Source organism: Amblyomma americanum, chromosome 1, assembly GCF_052857255.1.
Source record: "Amblyomma americanum isolate KBUSLIRL-KWMA chromosome 1, ASM5285725v1, whole genome shotgun sequence".
Classification (NCBI taxonomy): domain Eukaryota; kingdom Metazoa; phylum Arthropoda; class Arachnida; order Ixodida; family Ixodidae; genus Amblyomma; species Amblyomma americanum.
The window spans coordinates 464,990,197-465,014,014 of NC_135497.1; the positions used below are offsets into that span (position 1 = coordinate 464,990,197).

The window sequence follows — 23,818 nt, forward strand, 5'->3', positions numbered from 1 at the left end:
GCCAGCTTCTCCTATGCTGTACCTTGTGAGAAGCAAGTCTTTGGACGTAATTCAGTGTCGCGTGCTTCACCACGTCATTTCTTTTATCGTAGAGGATTCATATCGACAGCAAGCCACAAACTGGTAACCTTTTTTGTCCATGGGCGCCAACATATGCGCTGCAACTGACCTTGTTTCAGATAACTGGAAATAGCCTTAAAAAGCATTCCAAATAATATCCTTCAGCGATGGCTTCGCTTTTTTTTTTTCATGCTGCGTCTGTGAGCTTGCATAGGAAGTGAAACATTGAGACAGCAAAGAAGTTTTCCGCCAGCCTTTTTTTTCAAGTGGTCTGTAATAAAAACAAACAAAACGCACATCTCTTTCATACTTCGGATGGGTAATAAACTTACTGAAAGAGAGTTTGCAATTTTTTTGCAAAGTATTTATTTACAAAGTAATTATTTACTGGGCCAGAACACTGGCCGCAGCAATCATCGACGCTGAAGGCCGGCCAGGCCCTCCTGCAGTTCTTGAAAGAGTGTCCAGCCTGCACGACAGGGTGCGACTCTGCCAATACCTTTTCGCTTTTGATTTTTCTTATCACTCCATTGTCTACCTCACCTTTATATCCCCTCATCCCTTTCCCCCGGTGCATGGTAGCAAACTGGTTTCATCTGCCGTTTAACCTCCCCGCCTTTCCTCCTCCTTCACTCGGCCGGAAAATATTTTTCCATGCGAAAGAATTAGCCGTTTCCACAATAAAGAAAACCATCTGAAAATTGGGAGTTGGAATGTCAAAAGTCGTGCTTCACACTTTATTGAGCAAACCTTTTCCGCTGTAGACCGCAAGGACGCTTTCAACTTCTCTATGTCTGATCGCATGCATAGTATGCGGGGCGGGGGAATACACTCCTTTCCATTCCTTTCGAAGTACACTAGTAAGGAATTATAGCATGCCTGGAAATTGAGTAAACTATAATGGCTGACAAAGTAAGCTCCTCTCTCGTTTTAGTTCACCTCAAACGGGCACTCACTGAAAGCGCTTACGATTTCGAGAACGCTGGTACTTTTGTTAGCCTAAATGGCAATCGCGACTTTCTGGGACGAAGCAAATGAGGCATCTCTGCTCTTTTTGTACCGTTTCAGATTGGCCGGCTTCTGTCTCGTAGTACAACCTTTTCAGATTTCTTTTTCTCCTCATACTAGTGTATTGCCCTCCCCATCGACATCGCCACCGTCACGTGCCCGTGTGCATTTTTAGACTCTGCAACTGCTCATATATCGAGCAACGACTTGTATTTGTTATTGTTAAATGTATTATCCCACCCCTTATGTAATACCTCTTGAAAGGCGGTGCAACTTGCGGCCCGACAGCTGAACTTCAAAAATTCCTTTTTCCCTTTGAACTAAAACTACATCGCTAAAAAATTCAGGAACGAAAGGCTATTATCTCTTCTACATAGCTCGGTACTTTTTGTATTTTTACTTGGAACACTTGAGAGTGAAATAAAGAGTATTTTTGGCTGAAAACGCACTTTTTGCAAATTAAGTACTTTTTTGTTTACTTCGATGTATGCAGTTTCATCACCTTTAACATTCGATAGGTACTAGACATCTAGTGAAACAAAACGGCTATTTCTGAATTTCAGGGAGGAAGTTGATATTTAAAAAATGACAAAGATAGTACATTTTCATACTTTAGTTTTATATCTTTAAAAACATTTATGCCGTGTAAATCTGCATACTCCCAAATATAACGAAAGACAGAATCTGTGCAAATGTCAATGAAAGAGTTTTTGAAGTGTTTTCTAAAAATTTGAACTTGATATTAATTATTGAGTAGCGCCTCGTTTCTCGCCTTTTCTAAATATTGAAGCTGCCCTCACGTCACGAATAAATTTTTTTCTGCAGAAATGTTTCAGGCTTTCATTACGCACATTACGACAAGTTTGCGTGAATTTTGTTTAACAAATTGGAGATGGTCGAGCGCAACGCCTGGGACGTTTGGCGTGGAATGACCTAATACTGTTCGGCACGGGGTACTGTATATTTTCCTTTCTTTTCGCTTTTTTTTTGTTGTGCTATTCGCGCCGTAAGCCTACATTTTCTCAAGTTTTCAAGTAGTCTTAGAATCTATGAACTAATACGGAAAGCTGGTTTTGAACTTTTTTTTTCTTGTATATATAAGATTTCTCTTTCTTTTACATTACCTCCCGTCTTAAACCGAAGAAATGAGAATGGGCTATTATCGTATATTCTTTAATTTGCTACCCGCTCTGGAAGAATCGTATACCTCCGCCCATCGAGATTCAGAATTCACTAGGAACCTGTGTTAAATGAGCTTAGGATCCCAGCGCTCGAAGAAAACGCTGATGAGGGCCGGTTAAAACGCCTCAGGCCCTACTACGTAGAGAGTGAGGGTGAAAAAGGGGCCGTGCGGGCTCTACAAGTGCACCCAGCCTGTCTTGCCACTACATGGAGAGACTGACAGCTTTAAAAATGGCAGAGCAAGGAAAGCCTCATTCGGCGCCCAAAACAAAGGAAGTCACAACGCAGCTACATCGCACCCACTAGCTAGAAAACGCAACTTCACCTCAATTTTTTTCCTCCTAGCCTGGCGAAAGGGATTGAATTTTTTTAGGGGCCATAATTATATGAGCGTCAGCAAGGAGTCTGTGATTTTTAATGAATGCTATGACCTGTCACGCGTGATTAAGGATTTCATTCATCAAGTCTGAGTTCTCCGTCCAGTGCGTAAGCATTGAGCGTCGCCTAAAATAAATAATCCGCTCATGCCGGCAGACAGCTTGAGTTCCACGACTTGTTATAGTTGATTTCTAGGATGACAAAAGCTGTAGTATCTAGAACGAAAACTCATCACAAGAAGCAGTAATCTGTGCATCGTTTCGAATACGTAGCTTAATTTGGTCACACAGATCTGTGGAACACTGCGTTGGCATTACACGCCTTCGAATGAAAACTGACGCGCTTGAAATAGTATTTCTCTACCAAAAGTTAGGGTGAAGATATCTACTGCTCTCACAAAAGAGCTGTAATGTAGCCATTTTCTGGGTGGTAATAGTGACAAAAGTGAGGGCTAAAAAAAAACAAGTTCTAAATCATGCAAATGAAAGGGCAGCAACCAGTGAAGTAAAAAAAAAAGGATAGGCGTTGTAATAACAGCGTCGTTTAGAAAGGAAATGTTGCTTGATGAAATCGTAGCTGAAACTGAAGGCAAAAAAATAAACTACGACTGTAAATGCAACGCGTGGAACACGTAAGCACAGTATATTGAGCGCTAAGTGCGACGCCAGATGAAGGAAAACAGTCTAAGCAGCGGTAAGCGAAATGAGATTGCTAGATATACTGGCTCTCTAGCGGGCATCTGCGCTAATGATTACATAATAAGGGGACGCACTTGCCTCTTAGGGTACTCCACGCAAATGACCATGACGTCAATAGAACTTGCAGTGGCATGAAAGCGGGTTTAAACGTGCAACTTGAACTGATTTTGTGAAGTCTTCGACAAAATATGCGCTCTTAAAGTTTATCACCGTCGTTCGCTGCAGATTGTCGCTTCTATTGTGTGGCGAAACAGTTGTTGAGTGAAACAATCGTCAGCAGTGACCATAGAGCCAACATGCCTGCTCTGGAATGCGTTGTTATTCGAAAGTCAATGTGAAAAGCTACTTGATCCGTCAGTCTCACTAGGCTACTTTGGACTTATCTCTGGTGGTGGCGGCGCTGCTGTTTCCACGAAAGTATATTCTGCACAGAATGTAGGAGAGCTTAGACAATTTCTATTTTATTGGGAAAGCATTAACAGTCCAGTTACGAGAAAAGCTAGTGGCGTGTGTGTTGGCAGATGGTACAGAAAATTCCATCGATCGCAAAATGATCAGGGTAAAGACATCAAGCTCTCATACGAGCTCGCAGCAAGCCAAGCAGCGCCACTTCAGACAATCCTCTACAGACTGACTGACTGACTGACTGTCTGAGAGGAAGATGGAAAAGGAAAGAGCACGGTCCTGCCTACTCGCTCAAACCGAGCCACGCTGGCTGCCGCATGCTGAAAGTAGGAGACTTAAGAGATAAGAGGAAAAGATAGATAGAAAAGGCGCCGCGCGCCAATAGGCCCATAGGCCCCAGGCCGATCCCAGAGGCAGTACAATGCCGGGCCGACCCGTGCTAGACTACGCCTAGCACTCCTATGCGGCGCCAGCTTTCTGCTCGTTCGTGCCAAAACTGTAACGCAACTGTTTGTCGTACAGCGTTCTGGGTGGACATACTATTTTTCGTTACAGATGGCTTACATATGCTAGTCAAGTTGGAGGCTAGCTTGCGAAAAGGATTCGAACCGACGACATATACACCTTCAATTGTAGGCCTTTCCACACTTTCGTATTAAAACAGTGATGCAACCGTTTGTTCTACAGCGTTCCGAGTGCTGTCATACACGCGTGTGTGTGTGTTGGCAGGCAAACTAGGACAACACATATCGCTGCGCAGCGAGAGAGTCCGAACGTTTGCTGTCTGGCGCGCAATCAATACGAGAACAAAAACTCATAGAAAATAACTTTAATGTATGTAGACACATTACGCGTAAACGAAGCACAAAGGGTCCATAATGCTTTTGCATTCCAGCACGTAACCAGTCTTAAATATCTGCCAAATTTTCGAAGCGAAAGCTTCAATACCCTACCTCGTAATGATTTCGCGGTGTTTGCGGCTCTGACATTCAATTGAGGCAGAGGTCAAACCTCTTACGGCGCGGTTCGGCTGTCCACTGATATATTTGCGACAGTTACTACGCCATTCTTTCCTGAAAACTCGTTTGGGTGTCCACCGATATATGTGAGACAGTTACTGAGCCATTTCCTTTCTTCAAAACCAGTTTTAAAAACCACTCTTCAGTTTTCTTGGAAACCAAAGGAAAGGCGCATAACTCGATTCTGGGACGGTGGACACCTCAGTCGCGTTTTAAGCTACGTGGCGGTAGTGACAGAGATGTTCGCTGCATGCGTTGGCATTCACAACGTTGTAGCAGAAACGCGGCACTGAAGCTATAGGCCGTCGGCGTTCTTTTTTGTTCACTGACGTTAGCGTTGACACCGCTCTAGACACCGGTGATTTTGAAGAAAAGGCTCACAGCTGGCTGTCTGTAGCAGTTGACGCCTCAATCGAGCTTTGAGGTACGTGGCGGTGGGGAGAGGGAGATGTGGGCTGCATGCATTAGCGCTGACAACGTCGTGGCAGACACGCGCCACTGCAGCAATAAGCCGCAGCGTTCATTGGGTGACCAACCTCTCGCGATCAACCATTAATTTAACCGCCACCTGGCAGGGTTGGCGCCTTACCTATCCAGTGTGCGGAACGCACTCAACGTTAGAGGCCAAGCCGCGTCTACTTACCCGATACACCACAGCTTTCTCCCTCTAACTAGATTCAGCAGTAGTTGAACCGAAGCTAATTTTTTATTCTTTGGCTGGATACGCGGTGTGCGTTGCTGGCAGCACATAAGCTTGGTGCATTGTTAACCATCGTGCCATAGATAATTTATTGTCCAGTAACTTCCACGCACTAATTCTGCATGGTTTGGACTTCCGCAAGTCGGGGTCTGGTTACGACGTGCAAACTCAACAAACCTGGCCTTTTGAGTGGCCTGTACGCACAAAAGCATTAAGGCTTTTATGATGAAATTGAAATTTTTTGCATGCCTTCATGCCCTTAAAAAGTGCTTTGTTTATTCCATAAAATAAGAGTCGAAAGAGGGCAAGTTGGCCTAATGACCAGAAAAACAGGGAAATGAAAAACGGATTCAAACTTGTTGCTCGCTTTCTTACGCACTTGTTGCACACGCGAAAATTCATGGCACAGACGGACGAAAGAAGCCAAATTTTATTAAATATATAGCGCATAAAACATGCTCTATTTTCCCGAAATTTTAGCCAACCTCTAACCTTTACTTGCATGCGGCGCACTACCTTATTCGGTGTCCGTGGGGTTGCTATGGTGCACTTCACTACCCTGGTGTTTGTCTTACGTCTCAGTTGAACCTTTTCAACTCCGTTTTATGCTGTGCAAATTAGTCTTTCAGCAAGCCAGAAAGTGGGGAGAGCTGTGCTAGAAGTCTTGCTCTTCCATACTTTTTCTTTGCCACGCTTCCAGAAGTCCCGTGACGCGAACACTCTCAGCGCTGCGAGGAGGTGGTGCGTGAGCGCCAGTCAGCCTTTTCCTAAAGCGCAGGCTTGCGCTGCTTTCTGCCATTCCAACCCGCTGAAAGGCTGGTCATATTCTCTGTTTACAGAAGCGGCGACTTTGAGATGCAAGCGAGGGCTGAGCAAAAAAGACGCCCGAGTCTTGCTGGTGCCCACCTAGTTTGAAAGAAACCTCCGCGTTTTCTTTTCTCTCTTAGCAGAACGAAACTGGAAACACGCGTCCCCAGCCACTTCCTTCTAGTCTTTGCCGAGAGTCAAAGGAAAAGCTGCCCAAGCGGAGCGGTTCACGCAAAAAAGAGAGGACATACGCACGCCGACTGGTGAAGTATTCAGTGAGTTGTTGTCGTATATGGTGCCTCTTGTTGTTTTTTTCATTCACAGTGCTTACTTTTTGCAAAATACTAGCTAAACATTACGTTCAGCTGAAGAAATAGAAACTAACCATATTCAGCACTGCGGACGCGTTGAAAGCACGGAACGCAAAATTAAGGCTAAAGGCTGAGGCGCAGTAGCGTGAAAGGGCTCGAAAAAGCCGCCGTGGGTCACCAAAGGCAAAGCCGCCCGTGCGGATCCTTCATTATCGACGCCTTTCAGGCGCGGCGATAACGGCGTGTGCCAGGCGCCTTTCATTCTTCCCGTATAGACCAACGTCCGCGCGATCTTCCTTGTTGCTGCCTCTTTTCCTTTGTCGCGAAAGCCCATCGTTCGCCCGCACAAAGGGCAGCGGGAATTCATGACCACCAACTCATTACACAATTCATGAAACTACCGTTGAAAATGCACACGCCACGTGCGCTCGGCTTTCGGAGAACAGCGCGAGCTCTGAAGCCACAGTGGTAGACGCAAAGGCGGAAGACTGGCGCTTTGCAGGCTGCTCATTACCGAAGAGAGAAAAAAAGTTCTTGTACGGTAATCTCCCCTACGCCTGGATTTGCCGCACTTCATCTTATGCAGTACGTTACGCAGCAGGTACACCTCATCGCGCTTTTCTCACAATTACCGGCTAGCTCTATAAGGGACAGGGGCCACCCGCTTCATGACGGTGCTCAGGTTCAGAGCCGGGATAGACTCCCCTTTGGACAGGTGCGCTTGACTTGGCTTGGGCGGACATGGCAATCCGGAAAATGTAACCTTGCAAACCTTTCCGCGCATTAAAAAGCGCGCGTGTGTGTGCGTGTGTGTGTGTGTGTGTGTGTGTGTGTGTGTGTGTGTGTGTGTGTGTGTGTGTGTGTGTGTGTGTGTGTGTGTGTGTGTGTGTGTGTGTGTGTGTGTGTGTGTGTGTGTGTGTGTGTGTGTGTGTGTGTGTGTGTGTGTGTGTGTGTGTGTGTGTGTGTGTGTGTGTGTGTGTGTGTGTGTGTGTGTGTGTGTGTGTGTGTGTGTGTGCGTGTGTGCGTGTGTGTGTGTGTGTGTGTAAGAGAGAGAGAGAGAGAGACAAAAATTTCAAGCCATGCGCTGAGCCGACAATTCCGTATACCATTGCCTTTTCAGGCCGCCGCGGTGGCTGAGTGGTTATAGAGCTCGGCTGCCGGCCCGAAAGACGCGGGTTCGATCTCGGCCGCGGCGGTCGAATTTCAATGGAGGCGAAATTCTAGAGGCCCGTGTGCTGTGCGATGTCAGTGCACGTAAAAGAACCCAGGTGTTCGAAATTTCCGGAGCCCTTCCCTACGGCGTCCCTCATAGCCTGAGTCGCTTTGGGACGTCAAACCCTCATAAACCATAAACCATTGCCTTTTCGGCACTGGCCCCGCTCGCACAACATCATGGCGGCGTTTCTAATCGGTGGAGCGATGAAATGTACGGGTGCGGACAGCAGTAGATGGAGCACGCTATGGCCTTTGCCTAAGAGCTGCGGTGCGTGCATGCTGGAAGAGGTATAATACAGTTTAACACACTCTTTTGGAGAAGGAGCGCGACAGGACGGAGGGCAGAGAAGCAGGAGCTCGCACTGCCGACTTTGACTGGTTCGCATTTTCATTTGCAACGGTTGCAGTGCTACACAACACCTTCCGAATAGGTAATTTTACATGAGTCATTCTTATGCTCCTGTCGCCGTGTGTTCACATTCCCTGGCGCACGATATTGCAATGGCACGAATGATCTCTGTTTTACATTGAGTGAACCGTTTTTATAAACAAATTCATATTTTTTGCCTCTTTCCCGCTTTGCAGTTACGTTGGCCTTGTCACAAAGGCTTATCAGCTTTCTTGGTGCCTTGAAGACATCTTTTACATAGTGCTAGCTTGCTACGTTTTTCACTCCGCGTGCTACTTACTTTATTTACTTATTCACAAGATACCGCTACCATCATCGTGGAGGTTTTTGCAGGACAGGGACAATTTATATACACACTTGAAAATCGCTTAGAGTCAGGTTACTGCAGTAATACAAAAATAATAAAAATGTTAAAAAATATTCATTGCAAAATAGCTTGCAAAAATGACACGGCAATGCAATACAATGCGTTAAATCATGCAGACAGAAAACAAAAGAAAAGACAGTTCGAAAACAGTGCACTTATTCCGATTCAAGATTTGACAATCCTTCCAAAAAAGCATCAAACGAATTACAGGTGACCACATCATTCGGCAACGCATTCCAATCTCGGATGGCTTGCGGAAAGAACGAAGATTTGAATGCGTCACTAGGAAATCTGCACTCGCTAATGTGCTTAGTATGCTTTGTTCTAGTGTTTAGTGAGTTAGAAAATGACAAGTACTTATCTTTAGCTACCTTCAATGCATCATTTAAAAGCAGAAAAAGAAACTTCAGCCGCCAGAATTTCGCCCAATTTTGTATTGTTCGAAGACCAGCTTTGCGTAAAACTGCTGTAGGGGAATCGCTACGGCGGTACTCATTATAAATGAATCTAATGGCCTTTCGCTGAACGCTTTCTAAATAATCAATGCAGTGGTTAGTCGACGGAAACCAACAAATTATGCTATATTCTAGTACTGAACGAACAAGTGAGGTATACGCTAATAATTTGGTGTCAGGTGTAGCAGATGTTAAGGAACGCTTTAACGAATAGAGCGCAGTGAGTACCTTAGATGTAATATGCGAAACATGCCTATTCCATTTCAAATGCGATGAGATCCAAATTTCTTAGTGCTTATGTTCATAAATTTTATTTAGTTTCTGGCTCTGAATACCATAAGTACATATAAAGGGATTTTTTTCTCGTTACTGTCACAGAGATAGTTTTATCTAAGTTAAGCGTCATCTGCTAGTTTTTGCACCATTCGGAAACTTGCACTAGTGAGTTGTTAAAAATTAATTGATATTCATAGCTACTAATTGCTTTGTAAATGGCACAGTCATCTGCGACCATACGGACCGTACAGTCGATGTTGTCTGCAATGTCATTGATGAAGATAAGAAGAAGAAATGGAGCTAATACTGTGCATTGAGGCGCACCGGACACTACTTCAGCACATTCCGAACGTTTCCCTCTATATTCAACGAACTGGAGCCGATTAGTCAGATAAGCCTGAAGCTATTGCGTTTTATTCCCGGAACCAAATAATATGTGTAGTTTGTGAAACATTTTTGGGTGCGATACTCGGTAGATTGCTTCATGAATATGAATATATGTCATGAATATATGTCATTACGACAGGCCGTTCTTTGTTCATCGGTTCCCTGAAATAATGTTTTGTTTTTCTCTTCGCCAGTGATTTTAGGAGCTTCTCTGCCACCGATGCCATCACTGGATCGGGAAATGCACTGTAAATAACCTCCGAACTCGCTCATTGAATCTATCGTCTCATTTGTGTTCGCAATATTTGAAAATGCCCTGTGATATGCGAGCATGGTAACTGCTTTCTTTTACGAACATCTAACTGCTTGAATCGCGCCTCATGAGGCTATTTTCGCTTTTAGTATTGTACCACCAGAATGTATTTATAGGTCCAGGAATCTTATCGTCGACCTTTCTGGTAACTGATACGGGAGCACACCTTTAAAAATGGCGACAATCTCACCTGCATCTTTCGCGTCGGCCTTTCCTGCATCCAAGCAGAGCAAAAATTCATCTACGTATCAAAAACATGCCGCAACGTTTATGTTATTTATCTCAGGTAAAATACTATGGTCCCCCCTTTCCATGCGGATACAGGTTGGAAAGTGCAGGCGCCAGACATGAAACCAATGCATATTTCCACACGCTCAATTTCCCTTCATATAGCGCATATGAAGGTCTAAGGTGTATCCAAAAAAAGGTCAAGGAATCCGCCTACGCCCGTTCTGTACCGGACAAGGCGTGTACGGCTCCGTTTCCCCTCTCGATTTGCACGGAAACGCTAGGAAGCCTCGTTGGCAACTGGGACTTCCGTCCTGCCGCGTGCTTCGCCTACGCAGTGTGGCCGGCTCACAAGTCGTCACTTGTCCACATTTTTGGGGTCGAAACATTTTTTTTTGCACGCACTCGGTGCGCACTCCGTCTCCTCTTTGCATTTCCGTCGTTCTGTAAGGAACTAGTGACAGGGACAGAGTCTGTGGCCTAGCAAAAATTCCCCAGCTGAACCAACCGAATGCGGACGTCCATGTTTTACACCGCTGCACTGGAGGGAAGCGCATGTGAGAGAAACTCCTCTGTTGCCCCTTCTTGCTTCTTCCCTTCGCGGTGCAGTTCCGGAGTGCAACCAGGGCGGCACTACGTCACTCCTCGGCTCCATCGTCCTCTCCTCTTTACTCGTGCCTCGTCTCAGAGCCGCAGCGCAATGTCTCTCGGCTTCGTATCTCCACGCGAAGTTAGCGCCCACAAATGCAGTCCCAGAGTGGAAAATTAAAAGGCAAGAATGCATTTTCCCGAAACGCTACAAGCATATTTAACGTTGCCGCCCGCCAAGAAAGACGTTCCCTTCTTCGTCGCTCCTACCGGTGGAGCACGGCCATTTCTTATTATGCTGCGCTAACACGCCTCCAGCCGCTTCCATACCTGAACTATGTGCGCTCGGTTAACACGTGTCGCTCGCTTATTAAGCCTTGATCATTACGCGCCGCTAAATCTTGGTTTCTTTCGAGGCTGGGCAAAATCCACGGTCGGTGTCGCATAGCCGTCCTTGCTCTTCCGTCACAATTTGCTGACCGTGAGGTCACATTTGTCAATTCCTAACTAGCGATACTTCAGCGTCTCGTATTTGTTTGCACTTTCTTCTTAAGCAACTCTGGGACGAAGCGCGCTGCACAACAAATTCTCAAGCTGGATATGTAACGAGCATTTATGTACAATATTTTCACTCGTTCTTCACTTTACTTTGTGTGCGATTGAGGCGCCGACTTGATAGCCGTGGAAGGAAAAGTATGCATTTGCAGCCGCAACACACCTTTGCGTATGCTTTCCACTTTGTAGGCTCCGACAACGCCGCAAAAGCCGCGGCAACGTAATTAGGAAGCACAAGATGAAGCGTTATTTTCTGCTCACCCAGAGGGAAATATACGTTCAGCCTATTCGTGCGATGCTGTGCGTATGTTTGTTCATCTTTTTTCTCCATGTTGCTCTGGCGCGGTTCATTGCCTCTCAGTACGCACCAACAAGCCCGCCCGGGAACGAGCACTCCCTCTGGGGAGAGGATTGAACAAGGAGGGTTTCTCGTCTGTCATCCGCTAGCTCAGCCGTTGGGCAATTTTGTAAAGAAAGACCCCTCTCGCTGCGTCGCTCTGAACCTCTCTGCGGTGAGGCTTGTCCTTTCGCATAGTAAGCCGTACGTTCAGCCACTGGTGAATGCCCAGGGCCGACCCCAACCCTCCACCAGAGGACGACACAGGCTGGAGAAAACGCGCTATGCAGAGCACTGCCTCCGCTGCTGCGGCGTGGCGCGAAGGGAGCTCATGTGCGAAACATGACTGTGCGAGTTGCCGCCGCAAACACATCGGCCTGCCGCTGGTGCAGGGCCGTCGATTCAAGGCTGCAGGTGATTTCGTTTGCTCAAACCACGCTTGAGAGCAGCACGATCGTGGCGCGCAAGTGCGTTAGTCACGTGGTTTACTTTTGTATTTGGCGGGCTTTCTTTGGAGCTGGGAAAAAAAGACACGCGTGAGTACTTCCTTGTCCTAAATGATGGAAATGGGCTGTCTGAAAGTGCTCGACAACTCTTCAAATGCAACTTGTTGTCTAAAGTCAATATTTATTAATTTAGATACTCAAACGTAAACTATTAATTTATTGCGAAACAAAAAATAGCCTGTGGTGCGCAAGATGGCTGTCACCAATATGCAACTGGTTTCACTCCCCTGTCTCGAATCATTTATTTTTTAACCCTTGGCTCAAGTTGGCTGAGACACCCAATATAGTTGTCAGTAAACTTGAAAGCAATCGTTTCTTAGAAAATTATATGCTTAGTGAAATAGAGGCTTAAAAATAACATAATACTAGTTTCTTGGTGACTCGCCAGTTAGTGAAGCTCACGAACACAGAAGCTTGGCATAATGAAGTGGCCTGCCCCTCCAGTCTAATTGGCAACCACTACCCCAAAATTCAAAGTATAAATCAATGCTGACTATGAAGGAGACGTACACATGGCGCCGCTTTAGCATATTATGAGAAGGTAATTAGCGACAGTGACAGAGCTGACATGGAAGAAATACTTCTTGGCTATTCAGCACAGCTGTGCGGTTATCCTGAATGAATGCTCTGTTTCACGCCTTGATGTGTCTAGTTGGGCCACGTCTTCCGTTTCCATGGAATGTCCATGGCATATCCATACGTAATTTGACAACGTACAAAGGCAGCCGGTGTTCCAGTATGACCAAGCTCGTGTACACTGCTCGTGTCTGCAATATCCAGTCACCGCACATGCGGCAGTAATCTACGACAGGTAAAATACTAGGCCGAAAATGAGATTTGACTTGTGTACGAAACACTTCCGGGCTGATTAAATCGATTGTGGAGTAATAACCGCACGCGACACACCCGTGACTCATTCTATGAGTCATTCCACCAACTCATAACCAGATACCAATTTGGCTTTAGAATGAACCGTACAACAGAAATAGCGTTGTTGGGGCAAAGAGAAATGATATTAAAGAAGTTTGAAGATAAATTATTAGTTCTTGGACTATATCTAGATTTTATTAAGGCCTTCGACTGCGTGAATCACACAATTTTGCTTGATAAACTTGAAAGATATGGGATTAGAGGAACTGCTCAAAAACTGATGCACTCATATCTTGAAGGCCGATTACAATTCACTGACATAAGTTATCACAAATCGCGGCTCAGACGTATAGAATCAGGGGTTCCTCAAGGAAGTATCGTTGGGCCCATTTTGTTTCTATACTACATAAACGACGTCGTAAAACTAGACGAAGAATGCGAGTTCATTATTTACGCGGACGATTGTACCGTTTTTTTCTCTGGGAAGGACATGGCAGAAATTGAAAGTAAAGCACGGGCTTTTTGTTGTAATCTGAAAGATTGGTGCAAAAACAATTCATTGATTCTGAACGAATCGAAAACGAAATGCGTGCTATTTCGGGATCGTGGCTCATCAGTTGATGTTCCGAAGACCGTTGTTTTGGGACCGTATGTAGTAGAAATAGAAAAATGTGTTAAATCACTTGGGGTGATTTTTTCGGAACATATGTCATGGAATGATCATGTTAACTATCTTTCATCAAAATTATGCAGGGCTGTAGGAATGATAAACCGGTGCCGCCATTTCATTCCAACTAAAGTAAAACGCTTGATTTATTACGCTTTATTCCGTTCCAACCTGTGTTATTGTGTTTTAGTGTGGGGCAACACCACTCTAACGAATTTGCAGAAAATTACCGTTCTCCAGAAATGAGCCCTCCGAGCAGTTGAAAACGTGTCGTTCTCAGAACACACAGCACCATTTTTTTTTTTCACAAGCACAAGATCATTAAGGCGCAAGACATGTACGTGCATAAATCACTCTGCTCATACAAAAGGGCCAATGCAGGTACCTTAGATGTATTTTTTGATTTAGCGCGACTAGAAAGACCTTTGATTAACTACTGCTTTCGTCATCAATCACCTTGGCTAGTTGTATCATCACGAACTAATTGCGGTAAAACGATGACTCAACATACGTTACCAACAATATTAAATCACTATTCGGATACTTCACAAATATACATTGAAAAACTATCCCTTATACGTATTACCGAGCTGTTCATATAAATTTTGTATACTGCTACCACTACATATTGCACTAATGTAATATGCCTTGTTTGTTTGTTTGCTTTTTGCTGTTTTTTGTTTTGTTTTTCAGTTCCAGTATTTTCTGATGTATGCTTCTCTTTTTTTTTCTCTCTCTCTTTCCGCTGTGTACTTTTTCACATAAGAGCATTGTTCGTCGCTGGTAATGGGTGATGAGTGACTGGAGCTTAGTCAAGCCGCAACAAAGCGGCTTTTTCTTCAGTCACCTTTTTTTCGCTGTATTTTTCCATGCGAAAAATAAATTGATTGATTGATTGACTGAATAATCTAAGCGGTAACCTCCGCGAACCAAAGAGCAGAGACAGAACTGCATCGTGCTCAGCATGGATCTGTTGGTCTCACGCTCTAAGCGTGCGATTTTATATATTCCGCATTTGCGACTCCACGGATTTCAGTTTCAAATTCCCTTGTTCAGAACCATGACATGATGCCCGGAGTGTGGTAAAAAGTGCCAGCGGAAACGCTGGCCTGAAAAGCGCCACACCCATCTTCGCACTGGCAGCAAAAACGCCGTTATTCCAGAAAAAAACAACCAAAGACGAGTTTCCTGTGTAAAAAAAACAAGAAAGACGGTGTTGTCTGCATGCAGAGTTACACTAAAGACAAAATGAGCAAAACCAGTCAAACATATGCGTTAACGTTAAGAAGTTATAAATGACAGGTTATCACCAGAACTTTAAAAACATAATACTTGAAAAAAAAAGCATGCAAGAAAAAAGGTGCAGCCACATACATCGCTCGCTCGAGGGACCACTACACTACATCACATCAGCACATAGCAGAACATCGGATCTAAGTAACACAGCACCAGTTAACCGCGCTGTTCGCCAATCAAGTTGTTAAAGTTTTAGGAACTTTGAACAGCGTAGTTAGCAGTTCCAGTAATAACATATAATAACAATTAGCAAGCTGTCACAGATGTAGCATAGAGGTACAGTCAGCATTGCTCACTATATTTGGGTTTTAGTTTCGTTTTTAACACTACTTTTAACTTAACGGAAATGACCGCTAAGCTATCCACGCGAGTTGCTATGCACACAATACAGGAATTAAATGTAAATGTCTCACGAGCAAAGAAAGCCCACTTGAGGCTCAGTGCAGTGCGTTCACATTGACAGCACAGGGGCTGTTTTCGTCGGTGCCACGGCCAGCTGTGGTTGTTGACGAAACTATAACCAAGGCGCCGCCTAACCCCGATAAGGTGTCGCGGGCAAAAAGCGCCTCTAAAACATTCGGTACTTAATCAACCACTCATCAAGCTTTATCCTGGGTGCTAATCGGCTTGCTTTTCATTCCTTGCACTGCATGTCGAACAAAGGTCCTCCCACTGGACTCAAATCCTAACTCCACAGCAGGAAAACAACCGAGGCCGCAGAGGAGGATGAAGGTTTAAGTCCACACTAGACAGTCGCGAATACAGGTTCGCGAAAGATGCTAGCGGGCGCATAACCAGAGCATTTCATAGACAGAAATATAGTTAAGTAAATCTTGTAGTGGGCTTAGGTAAGAAAGTTGATAGTTACAAAAATTACGGATGGCACTTACGACTACTTACGTGCTCTGAATGCGAAAGCGTTTGTGTCTCATCGTGCGCTACTAGTTAACTATATCTGTTTACTACTTAGTTGGTACTAGTTGGCAACTGGTACTGATGTCTCAAAAGCCTTGAGGGTAAAGGCTTTTAAGAAATTCCACATAACATAAGCGTACGTAAAAAGCGCCCCTTTAAGCAAGCTGTACGAGCGTGCCTTCGTACCCTATTCGTAGTGTGTCTGACTCGCAGCTCAAGGGTCAGGAGCCAGATACCCACCAGCTGTTCATTTCCGGTCTGGTGACTCCACTTCCAGTTTGGTTGACGCCACTTCGGGTCTCTGAGACCATGGTGACGTCATTAGGGTTTTCGGGCCGCTCCGTCTTGAAAAACGCCGGGTTTCGTCGCCGACGAGCCACATAATGTTCGTCATTAATGGTCACACTGGCAGCAAACGGGCCAAGACAACGTTTCAAGCTGCGACGCCCTGTCTCTATCGCTGCCTCTGGTTTGCCCCCCGAGCAGTCGGTTCCGCACATCCTCGAGGCCCCTCGCACCACTACTAAAATTTTGCATCTTTGTATTGCTCAGCCGAACTCATTTCACCAAAAAGGACCCTGCGAGAATCCGTAGTTAACAAACACCCGTCCGTCGCTTGGTGGCACGTTTCTTTCCCAGGCGAAAATGAGCCTTGCGACGCAAGGCTGTTTGCATACGCGAAAACCAACCTCTTTTCTCGACAACAGAGAAGCGTTTACGTTGGCTTAAATACTTCGGTGGCACCATCAACACTACAGGAAGGCGCCGCACGAGAACAACGGCCGGCGAATCAAAGGGCCCACGGCATGTGATCGTATTACGCGAAAGAAGGCTTTGAAGAGGGCGCCAGCCATGATAAGAGCGCGTTTGGTGCAAGTCAGGGGAACGGGATTTGACCGAATGGGCGTTACGTATGCGGTGGTTTCAACATCGGTGCGACTGACAAGCGCAAACGATAATTTTTCCCTTTTAGTGCGGCACGCGAACAGTCATACTTGTCCGCACAACTACATTTTTCAGCATCAATCAGCTTTGCACAGATTTTGAACAGCAGGTTTCCGCCATATGTTGAAAAAACTGCGCAGCGAAACACTGCTTAGACCTACGTGTTTGTGCGCCATGTGCAGCCGTTGCGGCGTAAAGCCTTGGTGGGAGGCCAGCGTTTAAAATAATATTTTGCACGTAAATTAGTAGATGTGCTGTGTGCCGAGAAAAGGGGCGAAGAAGGAAGACGTCGGCATTAAATGTATGCCTTCGTCATTATTTTCGGATCGAAACATAGGTTGTCCTAGCTTATTTGCGCATTCTTGACTTTATCAGGCAATCGACTATTCATTCTCTGCTCTAGTTGCTTACGTTTGGGTGTTTGAGACGTGGCCATAGAAGAGCACGCCTTTACACGTAGGAAAACCGGCCGCCCGCTTTACATGCAAAGCACGCTCCTGTGGTGTTCCCTGTTGGCACAAGAAACACGTGTAGGAATGTGTCGCTGCCTCATATGAACCACCATTTTCCAGGAGGCTTTGTCTCGAGGAAGATTTACAGAAGTTGATAGACATATGTGGTACAGAGGGAGATATATTTGGTTTAAAATTTAGTAAGGAAAAATCTGCAGTCATGATATTTAATGATGACGTCGGCGAGCATAGAATACATGAGGTTACGCTAGAAGTAGTGGATGAGTACAAGTATCTTGGGGTGTGCATAAATAACGGTGCTGAGTATATGACAAGCGCATGAAAAATATGTAATGAATAAAGCTAGTAGGAATGCACCTGTCAAGAAAAATAGGGCACTGTGGAATTACAATAGGTATGAAGTGGTAAGAGGGATCTGGAACGGGGTGATGGTTCCTATCCTGACTTTCGGTAATGCGGTCCTGTGCATGAGACCAGATGTTCAAGCAAGGTTACAAATTAAACAACGTGGCGTAGGGAGGCTAGCTTTGGGAGCATATGGCAATGCACCAAATGAGGGGGTACAGGGTGATATGGGATGGCGTCGTTCGAAAGCAGAGAAGCTAGCAGTAAGATAGCATTTGAGGAGCGATTGAGAAAAATGGGGGAAAAGCAGTGCGCTAGGAAAGTTTTCAGATACCTGCATATAAGGCAGGTTGATACGAAACGGAGAAAGCTAACTATAAAATATACAAGGAAATGTCTGGACAGCAGTAGGGACGAAAATCAGCAATTGTCAGTTAAAAAAAAAAGTTAAAGAAACAGAAAGAGCTCTGCGGAAAACAGGGATGCTGACCAAATCAGCACTGGGAGCATACAGGATTTTTAAGCAGGAAATTGCCAAATAAAATATCTATGATAATTGTAGCGGAAGCTCTTTTTTGTTTGAGGCCAGGACGGGAGTTTTGCGGACTAAGGCATATAAGAATCAGGTACGATGAGATAGACACGTTGTGCGTTGCGTGCGGAGAAGAGGAGGAAACGGCTGAACACTTGATACTTTTCTGTAAAGGGCTTCACCCTGCAGTGGAAAGCAGCGGGGCTGATTTATCCAAGGCATTGGGGCTTACGGACAGTTAAGGGAAAGTAGATTTTAAGCGGGTAGAAGTAACCAAGCGAAGGTTATCTCATTGGTGGCTAAAATCAAGAGAAGAGTAAAATTTCATTAGTCATGACTAGGTAGCTTGAGCCACCGCCCGATTTAAAGGGTTCACCCGTATCCATCGATACATCCATGCCGTTAGCACTGAAGGCCAGGCGAGCCACCGCGTTCGATCTCATGCCTCGTACGAGCAGGCCACCAGACTGTTCTTACTGCGCTTTACGTCTTGGATGACGAAACTTGTGCTTTTAAAGCGCCCAGCGCGAGGTGGCTTCAGAAGGCCAAAAGGGCAAAATGATCTTTGTGTCAGCAGAAAACGAGGACCCGTCGCGTAGCTGTGAACCTGTCCCGCTAAGCCAGGGGTCTGTGCAGAGGATTCGGTGTAAATGGGAGTGGCATATTCAGTCGCCAGTACAGCAGAACACGAGGCAATTAAAATTCCAAGTAGAGTGAAGAACAGGGAAGCGATGATGCCATTGCAACAAAATGCGCGGTTTAGAGAGATCAGTGCTTACCCCATGCGCTGTGGTTTAGTCGTCACTTCTGTGCACATTTATGGTGATAATACAGTCGCTCTGATTCCTGCACAGTTGTCTTATGCGACCGCGACTCGACTGGAGCTCGCCTAAAGGCATTTAAAGAGCATCGACACATTTACCACTGGGGTGTAAGAGCTGAAACTGCGGAGTAAATACATTGTGCTCGTGTCGCTCAGTGATTTATTTGTATTCTTATGAGTCATCAGGTGCTTCTAGAGCGAAGTAAAGCGGAGCGAGATAACCGAAACACCACGAAAAACAAGCGATGAACGACGTTGCTGGGCTGTCAGTTCCGCGGCGCACCCTAGGCGGCGGTGGGTCACCTTAACTGCACCTGACCGTCGACTGTCTTCAGCACAATTCCAACACTCTTTCACACGCCGCAAAGATGCCATGGAACGCTTGGCCTGCTAGGGTTCCAGAACAGCACCGCACTAAATCATGCTGCTCGCCTACATTCCGCCTCTAATTGGAGTGAGTGCGTTTGTCGTGTGGGGATTTGGTCCCCTTTGTCCCCTTTATGGTTTTCTTTTCTACGGTGTTCTTTCTAGCTACCTTAACTAACAAGGGAGGGCGCCGGAGTGGCAGCGACACGAGCGCCACGAACGCCGCGATTACTGCGCGCGCGGGAGACGGCTCTTTCGGCTTGGGAACTCGACGCGCGCTAACGTGCCAGCGCGGCGCTCCGCTCTCCGCCACCGAGGCGAGGACTAGTGGAGACGTTTTCCCTCTAGCTCATCCCGTCCAGCCTGGGAGCTTCTCCCATGCCTCAGCGTGGGCGAACGTTCGCTCGTAACCTTGCTGGTGAGTCGGACGACCTCGATTCCTTAGCGCATTTTGTTGCTAGCTGGCGTTATTGTTGTATCAAATAAAGGCCTTGTTTTTGTCAGCCAGAGTATCGCTCATTAGGTCCCTTTCAGAGCAAGGCCCGTCGTTGTCAGCATGTGCTCGGTAGTGCTCGCGATCATGGGTGGGGTCTGGTGATTTTGAACCGTCTCAGCCGCGGTTAAGCGGGGAGAACGTATTTACCTCCCCTAGTTAAAACCCCACAGCCTCTGGAATGTAACTTCTGGTTAAGAAAAAAATTATGAAAGTCCCCAACATGAACACGTCCGATTGTGCGCGAGGACTGGGAGCATAAACTTACACAGCATATAGCCGTTACGTCCGTTAGCTCAGGTCTGCGCTGCCGCTACCTCCTCAGATTTCAGGTGCCTCAGGCCTTCAGGGGGCCCGCCCAAGAAGGCCGGGTCTGCTCTTTCTTCGCGCACACAAGTTATCTATACCCGTTAAGGCATTGATCGCGCTTGTTTCTGGTTCCTTTGACAACTGGAACCCTAGCCGTAGTCCCTGCCAGGTTCTATGGCTGGGCAAAACCTCTCTAGTTTTCAGGGAGGAGCGTCTTTCCCTGTCTGAGTCTCGGTTGTGCGATGTACTGTGCCGAAAATCGCGACGACACTCGGTGTCTTAATTTGCAAGTCTCGACGGCCAACAGCGTTCCCTGTCGTCAGAGCACGCCGAGGTCTGGGTGATGCTTGACGCAGCTTTCTAAGGAGGGCTGTAGTGCAAATCCCGAGGGCGTAGTGGGATCTTCCCGGACTTTCTTCGGTTAGCGATAAGGAACTTGACAGTTGCAGCATAGTATGTGCCCCGCTTACACCGTCACAGAGGGCGATGTTTCGGGTGCTTTACGAAAGATAACCGGAGGTTTCGACCGGTCCTCGGAAAGACACGTGTACTTTCTCTCCATCAGCAGAGCACACGCGTGTGCGGACACCGCGCTGATGATTGCAGCCACGTTCTTTGCGACTGAATTTTCTTCCCACATACGTTGCCGACGCATGGAGCATGCCAGGCGCGGCCGTTTTGGCTCGCAGTGCACACTCCTCGCTTCTAAATGTCCGCCGTTCGATGCAGTTAAGTGCCCAATATGGCTTCCATGTGTAGGTACCTTGCCTGGGGATCCTCATGGTTCCCTCATTCCCCAGTGTGGAAAGACTGAAGAATTAATGAGTGCGGGCTAGGTTGTGCCTTACGTTCCTTTCTGCTCCATTTCGTCTTCTTTTTTTTTGTTACCGTCGTTAGCTGTACAGCCACTACTTGGGTGTCGGCCGTTCTTCGTACTCCTCGCCTTCGTGTGACGCAATCTGCCGTACAGGAGGGCACGGCAAGCGGTAGGGTTTTTTTGGAAACAGGCTGTGGGCAGTGCAGGCGGAGTTTAACGGCTACGCATGTCTCAAGAGAGACGCCGTACTGGACCTGAGGTTCGTTAAAGTGCACTGGCGATCGGAAGCCGCCGCCGGCATTCGATCCCACTACCCTCGGCTCTGCAGAGAATGCCACAGCCACCACGTCGGGCAACGAGGATGGCAGCGTATGCGCCCAAGTCAGTGAGGCGAAATGGGCAGCGGCGAAAACCTACAAACCTCGTCTGTTGCCGAATCCAGCCTGTGCGCTAGCGAAACAAGGGCGCGCCGTTCAAACGCGTTCGTAAATGTGCCGAGCACTTCCTTTGGTTAAGAGTGAATTTTCTCGGAGCTGCCTTCGTCTGACGGTGGGGCGCACCAAATCCGGAAATGAAAGCATCAACGCGCAGTCGCCGAATCAATAACCGGGTTGGCGCAGAAAACAGCACCAATAAATGTTTGAAAAAGGTGAGGCTGCTGCACGAAGGAGAATCACGCGAAATACCCAGCGCCGCTAAACTAAATGAAGCCCCTGCCGTCGTTGTCCTGACGAGTAGGAAACACTACCGGCGTCTGGAGGAGGGCGGTGGGATTGGCTGCTCGGTCGAGAGCAGCGGTCACAGGGCTGCCGCCACAAGAGACAAAGGGGCGGGAGTGAGAAACAAAACCAGTGACGTTGGTGAGAGCGAGGAAAATGGAGAGCTAACGAGCGTAACTGCGCGTGGCGCCAGCAGCCGAAAAGGGCAAGCGAGAGAGGTGCGGCGTCGCGAGCGCACGGCAACGGATACACGTACGCCTTGCGCTCGATGTGTTCTTTTCTCCTTCCCCGCTTGACTGCGCGCTCGCCAATACGTACGCCGTGAAAAAATACCAGCTTATTTTTTTTTCTTCCTAATTTTCGTCCTGCTTTTGGTCTCGCGCTCGGTCGTGCATTTCACCCACGCTCCGCTGTGCGCGCTCCGAGCAAAGATTCGCGTAATTTCCGCTTTGGCGGACGGATTTTGTGTTTTCCTGAATATGCTATTTCTCTTTTGCTATGAGTAGTGTTGTTTTGAAGCCCTAAGATCAATTTTAGATGCCTGTCTCATTGTTTTGAACTACGCACGCTTATTTTGCTTGCTTGTTTGTCCTAACGGCAAGTCCCACCGGAATGTTCCGTGAATGTTTTTCTGTGATGGATGAGCGTATCTTGAAACCGGTAAGTCGGATGAAACGCGAGGTTTCTGAGCTCGTGCATTTTTTCAGCGATGCGTTTATAGTTCGATCGCTTTGTTCATCTATTTGCACGGTTTCTCAAGGCGATGTATTCGGGCGGCAGGTTTAAGCCGTATGATGAACTCGAAGTTGAGGTTTTCTTCTCTTTGTTATCTACCCTCTGCAGCAGGAGCGAGAATTGTTCTCAAAACCTATTAGTGCGCACTGCTTCAACAATATTGTTACGTAGTGGTGATGGCAGTCCCGCAGTTAGGAAGACTTCGCAAAGGTATCTTAAAAGAAATTTCATTGGGCCGACCTGCACCCACCAAAAACTGAACGACTCGGTGGCGGCAATAGGTACAATCGCGCTCGGCGGTCCTCGAGCAGAATGTCCGCCGTTCTCAGACACGCTCAATGGGCAACTTGCGCTGAAGTTTGCGGTGCCGATTGCAGCACCATAACAAACTGCCTAGCGAGATGAGCAAGCAGTTTTGGGTAGTACTCTTAGTACTTTTCCGCGCCACCTTCAGGCGCTTATTGGCGTGAGCCTCCGCGCTCTGTCGAAGGCGCGCGTGCCGTGCGTCAGCCATCTGGGCTACGCCGAGAGAAGCTAGGCTATGAATGCTGTCAGCCAAACGCGGGTATCTAATCGCGCAGAATGTGTTCTCTAGGGTGCCTCGATGCCCGCTCGCCTCGCCTCCGCTTTCAGGGTGAGGACACCCTTTGTAGCACCCCGCGCCGCCGTTTCCCCCTCGCAGCGGCATTTTGGGTCACACGCGCCGGTCGCGTATACTGCGCGCTATGCATGTGGTGTTGTTTTTGTGCGGTTGCGTGGCCACTGCAATGATGCGAATAAACTGGAAATTGACGCTACATGGTTGTTTCGCTCGTGGCAGCAAGTTCTGCCAGTTTTGAATGTTTTTTTACATGATGCAGTCGCTGCGAATGCCCGCCGATCGAAAAGTTATGACTGGCCGCTGCGTTCCCCACTCACTGCTACACTGAAAAAGAGCCTGCGGTTATTGGCGCCTCCTTCGTAGTCATAATTTACAGTATCAGGGTCGCCGAATGCTGTTGGATTATGCTACATTTGCTGTTATAACGTAAAAATTGTTTACTAGATCCCAAGTTTCTCAGGTATGCCAGCAGCGCGGAGGATGATCTGCCGAACATACCTATTTTTTTGCGTGGTTAGCACCCGCTTGTCCAACATTAACTGGGATGACTTTGTCTTATTACTCCGCCATATGTAAAGGATTCCAAGCAGTAATAGGAAATTTCTTTTCCAAACGATCCGTCGCCACACTCTTCTGGGTCGGACAACTGAGGACATGTCTGAAACAATACGTTCATATCTTCTCGTTTGCTAAAGGCTTGTTCCGCAT

At 46.8% G+C, this 23,818-nt stretch overlaps 1 protein-coding gene and 1 pseudogene across 1 annotated transcript in view; one reads left to right on the plus strand and one right to left on the minus strand.

Moving 5' to 3' along the window:
* The window catches only part of LOC144116041 (cGMP-dependent protein kinase, isozyme 1-like), an 827,405-nt gene that overhangs the window by 30,437 nt on the left and 773,150 nt on the right, over window positions 1–23,818 (plus strand). The gene's annotated exons all lie outside the window — the stretch shown is intronic.
* Window positions 3,690–23,818, minus strand: part of LOC144116513 (uncharacterized) — a 70,902-nt pseudogene continuing 50,773 nt past the window's right edge.